This window comes from Ovis canadensis, chromosome 1, assembly GCF_042477335.2.
Source record: "Ovis canadensis isolate MfBH-ARS-UI-01 breed Bighorn chromosome 1, ARS-UI_OviCan_v2, whole genome shotgun sequence".
NCBI lineage: Eukaryota > Metazoa > Chordata > Mammalia > Artiodactyla > Bovidae > Ovis > Ovis canadensis.
The window spans coordinates 16,688,755-16,704,001 of NC_091245.1; positions in this window are offsets into that span (position 1 = coordinate 16,688,755).

Below are 15,247 nucleotides of genomic sequence, written 5' to 3' on the forward strand. Positions count from 1 at the left end.
TAGTTCAGTCGCTCAGTCGTGTCCGACTCTTTGTGACCCCATGCATTGCAGCACGCCAGGCCTCCCTGTCCATCACCAACTCCCAGCGTTCACTCAAACTCATGTCCATCGAGTCGGTGATGCCATCAAGCCATCTCATCTTCTGTCGTCCCCTTCTCCTCCTGCCCCCAATCCCTCCCAGCATCAGAGTCTTTTCCAATGAGTCAGCTCTTCTCATGAGGTGGCCAAAGTACTGGAGTTTCAGCTTTAGCATCATTCCTTCCAAAGCATTAGGGTCTAATAAAGCTGAAGATGTGTATATCCTACGACCTAGCCATCCCACCCCTAGATATACCCCCAGCAGAAATATGTACATTTGTTCATCAAAACTCAGGTGCAAAAAATGGTCAAAGCAGCACTAATTTGTAATAGCTCCTAGACCGTAAACAACTCACCTTCCATCAACAGTAGAATGGATGAACCCATTGTGGCCTATTCAGGTAATAGAATACTACACAGCAGTGAAAAAGAAGAACTCCTGTTACATGTCACAACATGGATGAATGTCAAAAATAACAATGCGGCACAAAAGAGGCCATACACACAAGAGGGCATATGGCTAAGATTCCAACACAAGATTCAAGAGCGTAATATTCATATAGAAAAGTGTACAGATCATAAATGTGCAACTTGAAGGATTTTCCCAAAACAAGAACACCCATGCAGCCTGTAGCTGTATCAAAAAATGGAACATGACTGCTACTCCAGAGGCTCCCTTTTCAGTCACTGCCTGCCCTCATTCCCCCAAGGGAAACCACTTTGCTGAATTCTGGCACCACTACAACTGGAGATATATAGATATATATGGATATAGATATAGACATACAGAATCTTGAAGGATGGAATCTTGTTTTGTACGTTTTGTTTGTAAGATCATCCATATGATTTTATTTGTTGTAGTTCAGTTTGAAGAAGGGAAGTGTTAGCTGCTCAGTTGTATCCAACTCTTTTTGACCCCCAAGGACCCCACCAGGCTCCTCTGTCCATGGAATTCTCCAGGCAAAAATACTGGAGTTTGTTGCCATTCCCCTCTCCAGGGGATCTTCCTGACCCAGGGATTGAACCCAGGTCTCCTGCATTGCAGGCAGATTCTTTACCATCTGAGCCACCAGGGGATCAATTTACTCATTCATTCTACTGTTGATGCCCTTTTGCATAGTTTCCAGTGCTGCTATGAACATTCTAGTATATATTTAAATTTTAAAATTTTATATTGGAATATAGTTAATTATATTTACTTCTAATTAGTTAATTAACTTCTAGTTAAGGGAAGATCCCTTGGAGAAAGGAAAGGCTACCCACTCCAGTATTCTGGCCTGGAGAATTTCGATATGCAGAGTACATCATGAAAAACGCTGGGCTGGAAGAAGCACAAGCTGGAATCAAGATTGCCGGGAGAAATATCAAGAACCTCAGATATGCAGATGACAACACCCTTATGGCAGAAAGTGAAGAGAAACTAAAAAGCCTCTTGACGAAAGTGAAAGAGGAGAGTGAAAAAGTTGGCTTAAAGCTCAACATTCATGAAACGAAGATCATGGCATCTGATCCCATCACTTCATGGCAAATAGATGGGGAAACAGTGGAAACAGTGTCATACTTTATTTTGGGGTGCTCCAAAATCACTACAGATGGTAATTGCAGCCATGACATTAAAAGACGCTTACTCCTTGGAAGGAAAGTTATGACCAACCTAGATAGCATATTGAAAAGCAGAAACATTACTTTGCCAACAAAGGTCCATCTAGTCAAGGCTATGGTTTTTCCGGTAGTCATGTATGGATGTGAAAGTTGGACTGTGAAGAAAGCTGAGCGCCGAAGAATTGATGCTTTTGAACTGTGGTGTTGGAGAAGACTCTTGAGAGTCCTAGTCCATCCTAAAGAAGATCAGTCCTGAGTGTTCTTTGGAAGAAATGATGCTAAAGCTGAAACTCCAATACTTTGGCCACCTCATGTGAAGAGTTGACTCTTTGGAAAAGACTCTGATGCTGGGAGGGATTGGGGGCAGGAGGAAAAGAGAACGACAGAGGATGAGATGGTTGGATGGCATCTCTGACTCGATGGATGTGGGTTTGAGTGAACTCTGGGAGTTGGTGATGGACAGGGAGGCCTGGCATGCTGCAATTCATGGGTTCGCAAAGAGTCAGACGTGACTGAGTGACTGAACTGAACTGAACTGATAGTCCATGGGGTGGCAAAGAGTCAGACATGACTGAGCAATTTTCACTTCACTCACTAATTGTGTTAACTATAGTTAATTACATTAACCAGTTTTCTTCCCTCATAGCGCAGTTGATAAAGAATCTGACTGCAGTGCAGGAGACTCAGGTTCAGTTCTTGGGTCGGGAAGATTCCCTGGAGAAGGAAATGGCAACCCACTCCAGTATTCTTGCCTGGAGAATCCCATGGACAGAGGAACCTGGCAGGCAAGATTTGGTCACGACTTAGCAACTAAATCTGCCTACCTACCTACAGTTAATTAACAATGTTGTGTTAGTTTGAAATGTAAAGCAAAGTGATTTAGTTGTCCATATACATATATCTACTCTTTCTCAAATTCTTTTCTCATTTAGGTTATTACTGTATTGAGCAGAATTCTGTGTGCTATACACAAGGTCCCTGTTGGTTATCTATTTTAAATACAGCAGTGTGTGCATGTTGATGTCAGACTCCCCCCACAAGTGACCATAGTTTGTTCTCTAAGTCTGTGAGTCTGTTTTGGTTTTGCAAATAAGTTCATTTGTATCATTTTTTTCATCAAATAAGTTCATTTTTATCATTTGTATAAACAGTATATGGGGTATCGCTTATACCCCATATAAGGAATATCATATATTTGTCTTTCTGTTTGTGACGTACTTCACTTAGTATGAGACTATTATAAATAATGTTGCTATGAACAACCTTGTATATATCTTTACATGAACATATCTAGGCATTCCTTTGGGGGTAAATACCCAGAAGTGGAATTGCCAGTCCATTGCTTGCTTTGAGTCCATTTTTTTCATCTTCTGCTGTCCTGATTCTTATGGAGGATAACCAAGGAGGCCCCTGGTTTCTTTTCCTGGATGAAATCAGTGGCTCTCAGTTTCTCTTTGTGGCTGGGCCATGCCTGCCTTGTCCAGGTGCTGTGAGGCTTTAAGAGCTTCTCAGGATAAAGTCCAGGCCCTTTGACCTCTTGGCCCAGTTCCCAGCATTCCTGAGGCCAAAGATATTTATCCCAGAGGAATGTTGATACTGAAGACCCAGCCCTGGCTAACTGTGGGCCAGGTGCAGAAACCGGGCAGTGGGTGAGTCTCGGGTCAGGGCTGGGCCACACAGGGCAAGGGTGAAGTGGACAGGGCACAGCCCAGCCTCAGAGGCCCCTGGCAGGGGGCAGCAGGCTTCTGAATCACTCTGGACCCACCTGAGCAGGAGCTGGCCTTCTTAGTGCCCATCTGCTCATCTCTGGAGTTACTTCCTCACCAGACTGAGGACTGAAGGAGATTGAAGATGCCAGTGAAAGTGAAAGTCACTCAACCGTGTCCAACTCTTTGCAACCTCATGGACTATACAGTCCATGGAATTTTTCCAGGCCAGAATACAGGAGTGGGTAGCCTTTTCCTTCTCCAGGGGATCTTCCCAACCCAGGCACTAAACCCAGGTCTCCCGCCAGTGGACATTGTCAACTTAATTCACAGCCAAGGAAGCCAAAGCTGAGGATGAGGGGCTTTTCTGTCTCCAAGGATTTGAGCCCAAGTCCGTCTGGTTCTACAGCCTGTGCTTTCTCTGCTTCATGATGCTGCCTGTCTGAGAGTTGACATGGTGTGATTTGAGGGAAGGCCAACCCCTAAAATCAAGCCATGTCTTTTCCAATGCTTGAGTTTCCACCGTTAGAACTTGATTCCTCTGGGTTAAGTAATATGCGTGCATACTAAGTCACGTCAGTCATGTACGACTCTTTGTGATGTCATGGACTCTAGCCCACCAGGCTCCTCTGTCCATGGGATTCTCTAGGCAAGAATGCTGGAGTGCCATGTCCTCCTCCAGGGGATCTTCCCGATCCAGGGATTGAACCCTCATCTCTTTCATCTCCTGCACTGGCAGTCAGGTTCTTTAACACTAGTGCCATCAGGGAGGCCCACCTCTTCTGAAAGGCGTGGGGAAGCGAGATAGGCCACATCTAATGTTCTGTGTGCAAACGATTTCCTGGCAGAGTCAGAGAACAGGGGTCCTCTGAGATGCTGGGATCCCTCCATTCACTTCCTCAGCCCTACCAGGGCCCTGTGCCATTTCTTGAATGGGAAAGACAGAGAGGCACAGAACTGTACAGATGTGCCATGTAGGACCTTCCCCAGGCAGCCTCCCTGCTCTGCCAGGACCCAGGCCACAGGTGCTGAGCAGGAGAGGGCCAGCTGGGAGCCCTGCTGTTTTCCAGCCGGGGTCTACCCTAGGGCTTGCCAGGGCACAGGTGTTCCAGGCCCACTTCTGCAGAAGGGAGGGAGGTGTGGGTGTGGTCTCGGGCCCTGAGATAAACCCTATTCCCATCAGCTGCTGTGCTCACACCCGTGCCCTCTTTACCCTGGGGCACCTGCGTCCTCATGCGCCAGCCTGACGCTGTGCACAGCACGGGAGCTGCAGTCAGGCTGGCCTCCCACCTGCCAGGGCTCCTCCCATGGGTCTGGACCTGCACGCGTCTCTGGGCCTCTGTGGCCGAGGCCTCTTTGCAAGAAAGTCCTCCTGGCTTTCCAGGACTCACAGTCCCCGTGGCTGCTGCCCCTCGGTCTTGGGTTGGGGTCCCCAGAGAAGATCTGGACTAAGATTCGAGGGCATGGAGTTTATTTTCGAGGTGATTCTAGGAGTCCATAAAAGATGTGGAAGGGAGACAGGAAGGGCAGCCAATACAGACAAGTTAATGAGCAGCAGGCAGAAACAGGGCTCAGTCCCTCCAGAGACCTCCGGGAGAGGGTGTGGAAGCAGCCTTGGAGTTGCCCCACCCCTGGTGCAAGTGAGCTGGTGTGTCTAGCCACCACCCCAATCCTTTCTGATTAAGGGCTGCTCCTGAGGGGGGCTCCGAGGGCATCTTCCAAGCCCTTGGGACAGAGCCACAGACACCTAAGTGCCAAGAATGGGGGCAGGGCTTGTGACAGAGAGAAAGAACCTGGGGGGAAGAGCCTGTAAGAAGTGCTGAGTCAAGAAGGCTTGAGTCCCAGCTCTGCTGCTGACTCACCTTCTGTGAGGGTCAGTTGCTGCGTCTATAAAATGGGAATAAAAATACGGCTTACTTTTCAGCTGTGTGGTGGGGATCAAGTGCGTGGCTGATGCTGGCACCAGGTGGAGACTGATAAATGGCGCTTTTCCTTCCTCCTCCAGGGCAAGGGTCAGGCTGACTCACCCCGTCTTGGGGCACCCAACGACCTGCTGTGTTTACCAAACGTTGCTGGGCCCAGGGGCTCTCCCTTCCTTCTCCTCTTATCTCAGTTTCTAAAATCAGATAGTGAGTGATATCTAAGCTGTGCCAGGTTGAGGTGGGCTCTGGGGACCCAAGAATGTCCAAGCCTTCCCTACCCCAGGAGTTCACAGTCCAGCTGGGCTGACAATTGTATAGCTGGGTGGTGGCACAGGCGTGGATTTGGACCAATGGGTAGAAGTCTGTGGGTCAGGCCTGTGGCAAGGAGGCAGTGCAGGCCAAGAGAGAAGGAGAGGAGCTGGGGGTGGGAGGCAGAAGTTGTTCTGGGAGGAGGAAGGAGGTAGGCACATGTCAGAGGTTATATTTTGAGGTTCTTTGAGAAACCCCAGGTAGGTATGACTATCTTAGAGTTATAGGCCATGGAAGGGAGAATGAGAAGGGCCTTGCCTTGACTGGTTGCTGTCAGAGCTGGTCTGACATACTCACTCCCTGACTTCCACTCAGGCCAGAGTTGGGGCCCTCTGGGCCCAGAATGATGTCTTGCTGGATGGAGGTAGGGATGGAGGTCAGGTGTGGACAGCCTTGGAAACGGAGGCAGGGGCTCTCTGTTCTGGCCTCTCCCTCCCTTGCCTTCCTGAGCCCTGTGTGTACTTGGGATTCAAGCCCTCCCACCCAGATTGGGGTGGAAAATCCTGTACTTCCATGCTTCTTGTTCAGATTCCATATGCATTTTGTATCTATGATATAGCCATTTTTATTCTTAAAAGCAGTAAGCTTTACAATGACTTACTAATTACTAAAATAATTAGTCTTCCTGTAATTAAAGCAATGACACTGTCCTTCTGTTGGTTCTTCAGTGTGGGTTGAGGGGAGAGGTCCTGGCTAGGTGGGATGGGCCCTGAGGAGATGTCATGGTTTGCAGACGCTGAGGTGGCCCCTCCTGGGTGCAAATGCACACTCGTGCCTATTCACTTCAACAGAGTTACACTGTGATAGTTCCGTACATAGCTACGCCCACATGCACACTGAAGCCCTTCTAGACCCATACATGTGGACCGCACTCCATCTACACTATGGATACTCTACGCACGTGTTTCGAGATGTGCTCAGACACAAATGCACACATCAGTGTGTACGCTTGTGTCACTTGCGCACCCACACACCTGTAATCTCTAATCATAGACTTGTGCGCACATCCTGCAGGCTCACTTGCACCCTCACCCATGCACACGGGTTTAGGCACATGTGTGCACACACATCTAGGCTTCCCTGGTGGCTCAGATAGTAAAGAATCCACCCCCAATGCAGGAGACAAGGGTTCGATCCCTGGGTTGGGAAGATGCCCCAGAGAAGGAAATGGCAACCCACTCCAATACTCTTGCCTGGGAAATCCCATGGACAGAGGAGCTGGGTAGGCTACAGTCCATGGGGTCGCAAAGAGTCAGACATGACTGAGCAACCAACACTTTCACAGGTTCATGCAGACACATTTAGGCAGCCACAACCAGGTGAAGATTTACAAGCTCAGGGGCACTCAGGCACACAGGCTTGTGTGTGTTGACATGCACAAGAATGTGCACACACATGGGTTGTGTATGGACACTCATCACCTGAGCTGCGAACCTGAATGCCCAGACTTGAGCAGGAGGATCCCCGGTAGGTGTACAAGAATGCACTTCACACGTCGGTGTGCCCTGTGTCTGTGCTCACACAGCCTCACATTAGCCAGGCAGGACTCCACTGTGCCAAACTCACCATGTGGCATCAAAGTCGTCCGGAGGGAGTCCCCCTTTTCCTGCCTCCATGCCCCTCCCCTGCCCTCAGCCTGCCAACTTGGGGGTGACTCATGCTCATGGTGTGGCAAGTATGGAATCTCCAGAGGGAGCAGATTCGGCATCTACCCTGTAAAGGGATTCCCCCAGCCTGGCAGCCGGGAGCCCGGACTCCAGAAAGGACAGTGACCTGCCTGGGTCTACACAGCAAGGCCTGGCAGAGGCAAGACCCAGATCTAGTCTTCTCCAAAATGTGAGTTTGGATGGCAGGCTGAGAGGGAACCCGGATGTCCCAGGCTCCCCCATTTGGAACATCTGCAGGTTCAGGTGCCAGAGTGCCCCCCACACACATGCTTTCCCATGATGACGCTGTCCCTAGGAACGCCTACTCAAAGACACATCGATTAGGGGAGGCTGGGGCCAACTGAGCAAGAAGACTGGCCAGCCCCTCCTCCATTCTTGGCTCCCTGAGGGCCAACCCCTGAGTTGGACTGAGAGACGGGGCCCTAGAGCCAAACAGAACCCTGGAGAGCCGTGCTGGAAGGCCCTAGAGGAGCTCTTTGCACCAGGGGGCAGAGTGAGACAGTGGAGCACCTCCGGGCCCCTCACCCTCTTCATCCTGGGTGGCATCAAGCAAAGCTCTTTCGCACATCATATTCCTTATGAAGAAGTGGTTTTGCTATCAGGGCGGCAAACAGTAAGAGTCGGATAAAACCCAGTGCTGGAAGGCTTGTGAGGAAATCGGCACTCACACCCATTGGGAACAGGAATGCAAATTGGAATCTCATTCTTGGCAGAATACTTAAAATGTGCTCATCCTTTGACCTAGAAATTTCGTGTCTAAAAATCTGTCCTCTGCAGACAAAGATGTATAAACAAGGTGCTTACTGTAGTGTGTTCATGAAAACAAGAAATGGAAGCCATCCCAAAGGCTTCAGTGGGTGGATGGTCAAGCAACAACTGTCTGTCCATGACAAGGGCCACGTGGAGCTGTTAAAATTAAGAGGGGGGTAAAAGCCTTGTATTGGTCTGGAAAGATGCCTTTGATGTGAGAAAAAAAGGTTGTAAAATAGAGAAACTTATGTTGCGCATTAGTTTTAATACCTCTAAAACGTGAGATAGAAAACATATACCTGAATCCATAGAAAAAGGCTATTTACCCCACTCTCAGAGTCGTTGCCCTGGAGTAGGGGCCCTAGAAGAGACACTTTATTTCAGATGTTTCTGCAGTCTTTTCATTATTTTAAAGCCACAAGCCTTTCTGTATATATTGTCCTATTTGAATTGCTTTGTAATTAAAAAGGAAGTGTTGAGATTTCTTGTCTAATTATTTAGTGGATGGAGGCCTGAGGAGACAGAGGTCCATTCAAGGTTCCATGCAGCCTCCACGGCAGCTCTGACCTTGACCTCACCCGAGAATGCTGCCTCAGTTACTCAGTGTCAGCGCCTTGGGGCCAGGAGGGCAGCCATGACTCTGTAGGTGGGAGTGGGAGGAGAGATGGGCTCTGGGGTGCAGGCCAGAGATGTGCAGCAGAGGGGTCAGTGCCCACAGCCCCCAGCCAGGTGTGGAGAGATGTCCCCATTGCTGGAAGAACCACCCATGTGCTGAGATAGTCACTTTTTATCACTGGGTGTCCAGACACTCTTGATCTAGCTTCAGGCCCTGCCTGGCAGACCCTGGCTCTGACACTGTCAGAAATGCTGCTGAGGAAAGCCACCCTCTGTTAAGTGGCCTGTGGGTACCACCTTTGGCACAGTTGCTGTGGGCGCTGACCTACACTATCTTACTTTGACTGAAGAGGAAGTGATGCTCAGTGGTTAAAGCCATTGTTTCTGCAGCCAGACTCTTGGGGCAAAGCCCACCACTGCCGCTCACTAGCTAAGTGACCTGCATGGGTTACTTGACCTCTCTGGATGTCAATCTTGTTGTTTATATGATGATAAGAGAGCACCTCCCCATAGGGTCACTGAAGGCTAAAGTAAAGTGCTTAAGCCAAAAAGTGGAAACAACGCAGACAAACGGATAAACAAAATGTGATCTGTGTGTGTGTGTCTGTGTGTCTGTGTGTCTGTGTGTGTTCAGTTGCTAAGTCATGTTCAACTCTTTGCAACCCCATGGACTGTAGCCTGCCAGGTTCCTCTGTTCATGAGATTTCCCAGACAAGAATACTGGAGTGGGTTGCCATTTCCTTCTCCAGGGGTTTTTCCCAACCCAGGGATTGAACCCACATCTCCCGTATCTCCTGCATTGCCAGGTGGATTCTCAACCACTGAGCCACCTGGGAAGCCTGATCTGTCTCTATCAGGGAATATTATTCAGTCATGGAAAAGCACGAACACCTGCTCCAACATAGACAGACCTTGAGGACATTGTGCTAAGTGAAAGAAGCCGTACACAAAAGGCCACATATGTTATGATTCCATTGATATAAAATGTCCAGAACAGGCAAATCCATAGTGAAAGAAAGTAGATTTGTGGTGTACAGAGGCCGGGGAAGTGAGATCTGGGGACCAACTGCTAAAGGGTGAGGTATTTCTTTTTGGGATGATGGAAATGTTCTGGAATTAGATAGTGGTGATGGTTGTATAACTGTGAATATATTTTTAAAAAACCCCACTGAATTGTACACTTTAAAAGAGTGAATTTTATGGGGTGTAAATTATGTCTCAATAAAAGATATGCAGCAGAAAAGAATTAGGAATGAATATAAAATTTGTGTATAAATGTAGCACACAGTGTTTATTGCATTGGAGGGAAGTGGGACAAACTAAAACACACACCTACGGAGGAACAGATGCATATGGTGCAGCCTTATGGTGATATGTTCTAAAGCCATGAATAAAACCTTGCTTTGGAAAATTTTTAAAAATTAAGTAAACTACTTTGGACAGTGCGTGACACATGAATGAACTCCAGGACATGACTATGGGGCTTCTCAGGTGGCCCTAGTGGTAGAGAACCTGCCTTCCAATGCAGGAGATGCAAGAAACGTATGTTCGATCCCTGGGTTGGGAAGACCCCCTGGAGAAGGAAATGGCAACCCACTCCAGTACTCTTGCCTGAAGAATCCCATGGACTGAGGCGCCTGGGGAGCTACAGTCCACAGGGTCGCACAGAGTCGGACATGACTGAAGCAACTTAGCCTGCATGAATGCAGGAGAGGACTATACAGTTAGTGCTCTTACGCCCATACAGCCGATGAGAAACCGAGGCCCAGAGAGGGGATGGGATGTGGCTGCACTGCCCGTCTCCCGCTCTGCTGCTGAGGAAGGGCAGAGTCTTGGCTTCGGGCCAGTCTGAGTGCCCATCTTGTCCTGGGTCTGCCACTTTCTAGCTGGAAGGCCCTGGTGCAGCCATCCCTGCACCATTCTGAGCCTGCCTTGGAGGGGATGTGCTTCCGTGGAGCGGATGGATAGGGGGGCTAGGAGGAAGCTGAGAGCAGGTCGCCCAGCTGCCAGTGCTGCAACGCCACTGGGATGAAATGAGCAGAGACCCCAGGGAGACGGGATGCCTTCCTCCAGCCCCATCTGCCTGGAGTAGCGAGTCACATGTCTGCGAGGATGACCTATAGGCTGCGACAGGAAAAGCCCTATGAGAAACTTCAGGAGGAGGCAGTTCAAGCAGAGGACAGGGGTGTGGTCTTTCTTCCCTAGTCAATGTTCCAGGGCCTGTTTTCCGTCGGCTGTCCCCGGGAAAGGTATTGCTCCGCCCTGGGCCTCCATGTCCACGCTGGGCTGGCTCAGCAGTGCTTATGACAACATGCTTGCGGGGCCCAGGCTGCCTACATCCCAATCCTAGCTTCCCTGCTTGTGCTTTTTGATTGCAGGATCCCGGCCAGGGAAATTCACCCATCTGAGCCTCAGTTTCCTCATCTGCAAAATGGAGATCGTAACAGTTCCCTGCCACTGGTCCTTTGTAACGAATAGATGAGAAGTGAGTATAACAGGCTTTGCACAGAGTCTGACACACTTTAAGCCCTCAAGGGCTGTTGGCTATTATTACTATTACCTCACTATTTGCTGTGAAGGGGCTGGAGGACACGTGTGTACCTAGAGGCAAGGGGCTGGCCCCCTGGGCCCCTGTCTCCAGGCTTCCAGCCTGCTGTCCCCAAGCACTGAATGATAGACGGGCTAGGCCCGTGGCGTCCTGGCAGGCCTGTCCTGGCAGCTGCTCCCACAAGGCGAGGCCCTCTGAGCTTTGGAGAATTAATTAGGCCACATTCCTCTTCCAGGGTTCCTGGCGGGCCCGCACATGGCCCCCTTCCGAGCTGCTGAGGGCTCTTGGCTCCGGTCCCTGGCAGGCGGAGGCAAGGCCCACACTTTGTCTCTCCTGCGAGGGGCTGGGAGGGCCCCCTTGAGCTGGAAACCCTGGCTGGGGAGGCAGGAAGAGCCAAGGATAAGCCAGCTGCCCAAGGCCAGCTCCTGTCCTGGCTCTCTCCCCTGATCAGCCACCTTCGCTGGCTCCCCATCACTCAAGTCCAGATTCCTGGCACTGGATGCTGTTCCCAGCCTGGCCCTTGCCAATCAGGCTTGCTGCCTCTTTTCGGATTCTTTTATGCTCCGGCTGTTTCCCTCATCCCAGGGTGTGCAAACCCTACTCCTTCCCCAAGCTTTCCCTGTGAGCCCACAACGGCACTGGGATGAAATGAGCAGAGATCCCAGGGAGACAGGAAGGGCACACAGCTGGAAGGAGAGCCCGTAACCTACCCACCTCCTGTCCCTTCACTTTGCCTTGTCTGTCTTTCTTGCCAGTCTCGGGAAACCCCAAGGGGCACAAGCGTGGTTTGATCCAAAGGTGTGCTTCAGGCATGGCAATATTCTCCAGGGGGACATTGTCTGAGGCTGTCACAGGATTGAGGGGGAGGTGACAGCAGCTGTGGATTTCCCTGCTTGTAGCCACCCCCCACCCCCGCCCTGCTAGTAACCCCTCTCCAGCCTTCCCCATGCCCCTCCTTCTTTTGTCCCTGATAGGGTCTGAGAATAGGCTTCCTGGGTAGCTCAGCTGGTAAAGAATCCACCTGCAATGCAGGAGACCTGGGTTCAATCGCTGGGTTGGGAAGATCCCCTGGAGGAGGGCATGGCTACCCACTCCAGTATTCTTGCCTGGAAAATCCCATGGGCAGAGGAGCCTGACGGACCATGAGGTCCCAAATAGACAGGATTGAACGACTAAGCACAGAGAATAGCTCCCTTCCTACACACTGTTCCCCCTGCCTGAACACCCTTGTCCACCCCCTCCTTCATTTGATCAGCTGTCACTTCCTCCAGGAAGCCTCCCAGACTCCCCTACCCTAGGGGCTCAGTCATACTGTGGATCTAACTGCTTAGAGCAGCAGGACAGCATACAGGCCGAGAGCCTGAGATTTAAATCCAGCTCAGCCACATGCTAGCCATGAGACTGGGTGAGCTGCTTAACCTCCGTCATCTCTTTTCTCAGCTGGGAGAAGCAGTGATAGAACCTGCTGTGTAAGCTTGCTGCAAGGATCCAAAGAATCCATGTGCAAGAAGAGCTTGATGAGCACTCAAGAGTGTGCTTTCACTTCTGCCTTCATAGAAACAGTGCTTTGTTGAAAGGTTCTCCTCTTGGCCTGTGAGGGCAGGGGCTGTGTCTGCCTTGTTTACAGGAGTCTCTGAGCAGTGATTGCTCATAACTGTTGAACGGATGGATGGCCACACTCCAATGATTCATTGCCCTGATAGGCAAATGGCTTTTCTCAGTTGAAGTCCCTGAGGTTCAGAGAGAGAGAGTGAGATGGCAAGAGTGAAACTAATTCCTTGGGGTTCTTTGTTGAGTGAGAGGGTGGAGGGAGAGGCAGTCCAGGACAGGAAAGGGCCAGTCTGTAGCCTGGATATGTATCAGGCTGCATGGTCCTGGACGTGGAACCCCTCTCCCCTCTGACTCTGCTTCCATGCATGCACATAACCCGAATAAATCTGGGTCACCCTGTGCCCCCTTCTGGCCTATCTCTGCCTGGTGTTCCAGTTAAGAGGAACACAAGTTTGACTCAGAAAGCTTTAACCAAACCTGTAAGTATTTATGGAAAAGGCAGAAAAAGGCAGGAAAAAGGGACAATTTTGTCCCATAAAATCCAGATACACTTTCTAAAATGTTGACGCCTTTCTTCCCAGGATTCAGTTTGATTTGGCAACAGTTCTTCATAAATTTTCCTCTGCTTCTTCCAAACTCTATCCCACCTTCCCCCACACTTCTGAGGCCCCTGCTACGTGGAATGTGGTTTAGAAGCAGGCTCAGACTTTGGGTATTCATGACCCCTCACCCTGCAAACTTCTCATTTGGGGAGAAAGATATGGCTGGCAGAGGGCTAGAGCGCAGGGCCCAAGCCAGGGGCCCCCATTTCCTGAGAATAAGGATCCTGGGGGTTATGGTATCGCCTTGCCTTTACCTGCCTTCTGGGCCTCCCTCTAATTGTCTCTTACTTAATCATTTGGTTGCTTTATCTCTGAACTCTGACCGGGACAGTGAATGCCTAATTCCCTGGGCCTCCGACACACCTTCAACCTGCATTCCTCTGCCTGGTCTCGATCACTCCTGCCAGGCTGGGGTTGCCCCACACCGCTGCCTCGCCGGACCACTGGCTGTTGCTTTGGGATTTCCATGGGGGCAGGGTTATTTTGAACAGGATGCTGGGGAGTGAGATTCACCTGGCATCAGGCTCAGTGAGATTTGAGAGGTGTGCTGGAATCCTGGGTAGGAAGTGACTGGGTAGCTCCATCGCCAACCCCAGCCACCCAGGCTGGATACCTAAAGACCAGGGGTTGACTTGCTTCCCTGCCTTCTGTCTCCCCATTCAGGCTTCCCTTGTGTGGCCCTCTGGCATTTTTTCGAGGTCTGGCTTTACCAGGTCCCTGCTGCCCACAGACCTTTCGAGGGTCCCCATGGCCCATGAGAGAAAGTAGAGGCTCCCTACTTTGGCCTCCAGGGAGTCCTGGTTTCATCTTCTGTTGCTCTCCCCCCACCATGCGCCAGCCACATGGGGTCCTCCGTGGGAAACGCCTTTATCACTCTCATTGCCAAAATCTTCTACCCTTCCCGTCTGCTCTGTCTGGGGCTCCCTCTTCACTTTCCTTCTATTGATGGGAGTCTCACTCTCCTTAGGCTATGGGAGTGACATCTTAGTCATGCATCTTTCTCTGACCATGCCTCTGCACACCAGCCAGCCCCAATCTCCCCCCAACTCAGGTCCTGCAGCTTTGTGCTTGTCCCTCTTGTTACATCATCACTTCTAATGGCCTGACATTCAGCCTTTGCCTCTCATCAGGCCCAGGACTGAGCCCAGCACCATAACTCATCCATTTAGGGTTCACAACCAGCTCTACAAAGCGGAAACTACTGTTTTCCATTTTATAGGTTAAAAAACTGAGGCTCAGAAAGAGGAAGATTTGTTCAAGGTCATGCTACAATGGTGACCCACGAATTCAATCAACAAATATTTAGTCAGTACATATAGACATGTGTATTATACACTCTGGGTTCAAATCCTGATGCTGCCACTTACGTGCTGCGAGACCCCAGGAAAATTAGTTGCCTTCTCTGTGTGTTAGTTTCCTCATCTGTAAAATGGGAATAATAAAAGTACCCATATCGTGGGATTGTCATGAGGATGAAGTGAGTTTATCTGCATTAAATGCCAGCAAACAGTAGGAGTTCAATATGTGTCAACATGTTCTTCTCCCAGGAGGGAGTTGGGGCTGGCTCCACGGACAAGGCAGGCTTAGAGTAGTGTGTAAATAATTATTTTTCAATAACTGGCTCAGGCCACAGCGTACCATTCCCAGCAGAGGCCGGCCAGGGGAAAGGGAACAGCTTGTTCGCAGGGGTGTTTGGCAGCAGTGGAGGCTGTTGGTCTCAGGAGCTGCCAGCGGGGGTAGCTCTGGCTTCTGGCTGTCCCTGGGACACAGGTGAGCAGCTTCCTGGGGTCTTGGCAGGATCGGCCAAGCCAGTGCTAGAGCCCTGGGCTTCTTTAGTGAGAGAAGTTTTGAGTGCCCCCAGCAGGGTCTGGCCAAGCCCAGGGTGAGGGACAAGGAC